This window comes from Anser brachyrhynchus (assembly GCF_964034855.1).
Source record: "Anser brachyrhynchus genome assembly, chromosome: 1".
NCBI classification, from domain to species: Eukaryota; Metazoa; Chordata; class Aves; order Anseriformes; family Anatidae; genus Anser; species Anser brachyrhynchus.
This window is the reverse complement of record NC_137694.1, coordinates 190590553-190595854: the sequence shown is the minus strand read 5'-3', so window position 1 is coordinate 190595854 and position 5302 is coordinate 190590553.

Here is a 5302-nt window from a genome sequence, read left to right as displayed (position 1 = left end):
CCCAACCCCCCCCCCAAGCCTTGCGCGAGCGCGCAACGGTTTTCGGAGGGGAGGGGGGGGGAGCTCGACTCGTGCGCGCGCGCCTGCGCAGGTGCTTCCCGCCGCGTGCGCGCGCGCCTGTGTGGGGATGGGAGGGCGGCGGGCGGTGCTGAGGGGGCGCCGCGTCCCCACCGCCCCCTCAGCGGCGTCCGCGCGTTCGTGTAATTACAGAATCGCTAGGGTTGGGAAAGCCCTCCAAAATCATCTGGTCCGACCATCCCCCTACCACCAATGTCACCCACTAAACCATGTCCCCAGGCACCACATCCAACCTCTCCTTGAACACCCCCAGGGACGGTGACACCTCCACCTCCCTGAAGTTTTGTGGTCCTGCGTGTTGTAACAGTATGAAAATGAAAATATTGTATAAAATATATCGGGACTGTGCAAAGCATCTGGGCAGGAGCAGGTAGCACCCCTCAGAGAGCCGACGGGAGGTCAGGGAAGCCGGCTGTCACCCTCCTAGGACATTAGGGACATGCGGCTGTCACATATTTAATAGTGCAGGTCAGCACTGTTAAGGGTTTTTGTTGAGCTGGAAATTGCAATTCCTCTGAGGCCACAGGGATGAGGAACCACGCCACTCAGTTGGTGGCACCACACACAGACATTTGCCTACAGAAGATGGCTTCCCAGTGGCCCCTATATTGCAAATGGAGAGAGGCATCTCCTCCAGGGCATGCCAAAATAGCGGGGTAAGTTGGGAGGCTGAAACATCTCTAGAAGAGCTTGAGCACTTTTAAGAAAACATGCTTTGTCCTCATTTGCACTGGCATATACCTACAGCACGTTGGAAAGCCTGGACCTGGAGTCGGCAGAGAAGAATTCCTCCTCCCTCGTTGAGTAATGGGTTCAGGCCTACCCCCGTCATGGTGCTAAGGCTTGTGAGGCTCTGCTGGGTGACTCAAGATGATTTATCCTTACTTCTGGTGACCCTCCTGCTTTATAACAAGGACTAAAAATGGATTTCACCTTGCTGCTGATTGCGGTCTTTGTGATTTATCTGTTGATTTCTTATGTGACAGTGTAACATGTTTTCTCTTCATCTAGACTGAGTATGTCTGTTGTGTTTCAGCATCCGTCACTCCTTCTTTTAGAGCAGTTGAATTAAAAAATGGCAAAAGCTTTTCTTCATCCAGCTTTAACATTTGTTTCACAAATGGGGAAAACCAGCATTTCAATTAAATATTTTAATTTAGGACTTTGGAGAGCTGTGTTTATTCACTTAGTTAATTTGTGAATGATTTCCATTCCAATTAGGACACATTATAAACAAGCTAATGTTTGTATCCTGTATTGCCAGGTTGTCACTTTTTAGAGAGACAGTGGACTGTCTTAGTCATTAGGGCAGATGGCATTGGCACAGATTTCACTCTGCAGCACTACAGAGCAGTTGTAATTTAGAGAAGGATCTCTTTTTCTGTATCCTGAAGATTAACAGATGCAAAAATTAGTGATGGGTCATAGCTAAAGAGCTCTTGTACCACTGTCTTAATCCTGAATTCGGTCTCTCTCTCATGAGCATGCTCCTGCAGATGACGTTTGCTGACCCTCAGGCTAGCACAGAACAGCCCAGTCCTGGAACAGGAGGCGGAGGTCGGGCTGTGCTGGCTGTGGATATGAGCTAGGATCCCTGTCTGACGCTCTGACTGCCATGGTGATGTACAAAGATGCTCTGGCCTGTCTCAGGTAACACAAAATGGCTTTCATAATGTTGGTGTATCCCGAGGCATGGGAAGTCTAGTGCTTTTATCTATCGCAGGGCATGGTTTGGAAGTTACTCAGTCTTCAGGCAGCCTCTGGCCTGCTGTCTCCAGGACATCTGTGTGATTTTGGCCATGTGCACTGGTGCCCTTCAGGTAGCTGTGGCTGGAGATAGGTAGGAACTGCTCTTCTGGGTCTTTCCCCCCACCATGTGCTGGTGAGTCTGCTTCCAGGACCCTGTGTGCTGTGGGTGGGAAACCTGTTCATACAGCTGAGGAATGAAAGACATTACCCAGTCCTGTGACCTCATGGTCTGAGTGGAGCGAGCATCAGGCTTTGGGATGCATCCTGATTTACCCAGTGTGTAAGTACAAAGCTGACCATAGCAATCAAACAGCCCCGTTCAAAGAGAAAAAATAATCCTTAAGTAACATGAGATATTCTTCACCTGGAGCCTTACCACTTTGCAGACCTTCCTTCAGAAAATCCAGCAGGGTCCCATGCCTTTGTCTTGCTTCTTCCTAAGTACTCTGTCTTTTTAATGCCTTTTTATAGGTTCCTATATAGGTTCCTAGACCCTTGTCTGTATAGCCAAAACCACCCTGAAGGTGCACCAGGTCAAATGACAGCCTGGAACTCTTTTTACTTTTGATTTTTCCCTATAAGCAGTTTTGTAGTAACCTAAATCAAAATATTAGAAAAGTTCATGTTCTAGTGATAACTCATGCAGATAGTAATGGGTAGTTGAATAAAGGAAGCGTGAAAAATACAGATATAGGACAATAGCCTGTGTGTATTTTAGGAAAGGCTTTTGTTAAAAGTTTCTTTAAAAAGATTTAGAATCTTCTTAACTACCCACAGTGAACTTGTTAAGTGTAAAATTCATTGAAACCCAAATATTTGGTAAAGCAGAGAAGTAACTTATAGATAGAATTCTATATGCAACTGTACAGAGTTATAAAAAATATTCTGTCACACTGACCTATACATAGTGTTAAAGTACATACAGCTACCTTATCCCTGAACTTGCCTCTATAATTTCTCTATTATGGAACATTAACGATTTTAGATAGCAATAAAAAGAAGGATAAGTTTTATTTTTAAATGTGCATCCATCTTCTCCACCTAGCTTTGGCCTGTCTCTTAATTACTTTAGAGATTCCCTCCTGTGAAGTGAGAAGTGACTTGAGGTTCCATAAATGAGTTTGTCACTTCTTTTTAATTCCTTGCTCATTGCCAATTCAGTTTCTATTTTGACAGGGAGCTGGCTTTACGTTGATTTAATCTTCAGTGTCACATGAGTGTCATTTAGATGCTCAGACAACCTAAAGAGCCAAACACTGCCCCTGCAACAAAGCTGTCCAGTTATCACTGACCTTTCAGAATCTTTGAGCTTTTATTTTGTTACAATTTTTTTCTCCTTTTGGTGGACCAAATGTTGAAGTCTTCACTCATTTTATCTCAACTACTTAGACAAGCTGAAAGCAATAGGAGCATAACTAAAGTAAGGATTATATAGAGGATGCTTTGGGTTCACTCCTTTAGCCCAAATCAGTCCTTTGTCAATTTTTGAAGGAAAGAAAGAAAATGGAGAATAAAAGAATACTTGCCAATATATATCAATTTGATGGAAAATAAATCTTGTCAAACAGACCTGATGTTATTACAAGGGGAAGATATATTTTGTTCCTCCATAGGTAAAACAGATTTTGAAAGGCATTTGTCTTACCGCAAGGCACTATAATACCAGTACCAATTTTAATTAAAATAGATGGGAAATACCTAGTTTAATACAATCTCTTAAAGCACTAGTTGGCTATATATGAGAGTTACCCATGCAGGGCTGTAACAAAGAGGGCTGCTGTGACATAGGGAGAACCATGAACAGAAACAGGGAGGTGATATTAACTCTGGACAGGGCACTGATGAGATCAGTATTTGAAAGCTGGATACAGTTCAGACTAACATATTTTTTTAAAGGTACTGGGAAACAAAAGCTAATTCAGGAATGAGTCACAGGTATGACATCGAAGACCTGAGAAATTGTCTCATAGGGAAGGATTTATAGAACTTACCGTTTTCAGTTTCTCTAAAAGAAGATTGAGAGATGACTGGGTTACAGCATATTTTCACCGGATTTTATATGGCTCTTGAATCTAACAGAAAACTGTGTAACGCCTGGAAGCCAAAGTTAGAGAAGTTCAGATTCAAAATCAAGCATATTTAATAGCATGATAATTACGCACTGGAACAACACATCCAGTGCAAGTAATGGCGCCATTTCTGCTTAATACTTTTTTGGAAGATGCCTTTATCAAATACAAGTTGTACATGGGTGCAAGCCAGAATAAAAAAGTTACCCCAAAGTAATAGCAATTGATTATTATTATTATTTTTTTTTTTACAGCTAATTTTAGCAAGGAAAATTTTCCTCTCACAGTTTGTTCTCTTCAGGTAAATGAACGTGATACTCTGATGTATTTAGATGTTTGAAACCTACCCCTTTTTCCCTGGGTGCCAACTGCTCTCTGTATAGCCATGGCTAGTCTGAGGAGTCCTCTGCCAGAGGGCACTATTCTTTCCTGTCTGGTAAATAGTTCAGTATTCAGTCTTCAATATTGTCTGACTTGGGGACATGTTTCCCTGCATATACATTGCCCGCTTTTTCCCTAGCTACTGTTTCTCTTTCCTGCTTCCTTTAACAAAACATACGGATTTTCTTTTACTTCTTCTGCATATGGTAACATTAAATGACTTATTTTTCTCTTTTTTTTTTATGATTTATTGTGGCTGGATTATTCTGGAACTGGGGACAGTGCACTTTATTTCTGCTTTTGTGCAGCTTTCAGCTATTTTTGGTTACATCTACAAAAAGTGCTTTCGTGCCAGTCTCCATTTGCTAATTGGGAATAAAGCTTGAGATGAGCATGAGATGCACTGAGCTTCTTCAGGCCACCACAAAGTACCTGGAGTTCTTCAAAGCACCACAGAGAACATTGTTAGCATGCTAACTTCTCAGGGTTTCTAAAACAGAAAACAAGACAAGCGTAATAAAAAAGGTGTATGTTATCATAGCAGAAGTTTGTACTACAAACCATTGGACTGAACATGCTTAAGTGGAAAGGCCAGCTTGCAGCTATATTTGGTTCCTCTGTGTGCTGGCAACATAATATCCCACAGCTGAAAACGAATCAAGGCACATTGATAATTTTAGTTATTTAAAATGAGATAATGGGCATCCTGACTCTTAAAAGCATAGGCAATATTTCTGAGAACATTTCTGAAAAAGTATGTTCAGTTATAATAGATGAGACAACCAACTTCTCTGACAGAAGGGCAAGTGCCTATATTCCTGCAATATGCAGATGATGATTTAAATGTTCAAGCTTGTACATTGGTAGAAATTGTGGTAGCAATGCTTAAAGATTATCTTATCACATCTGAATGTTGGAGCTGGCAATTGTTGGAGGCAATGTTGTCATAGTGTCTTAACAAGCTGTATAACCTATATGATGATCAGGCTGCTAAAGAAAGAAATGGGAGCTATGCACATTCATGA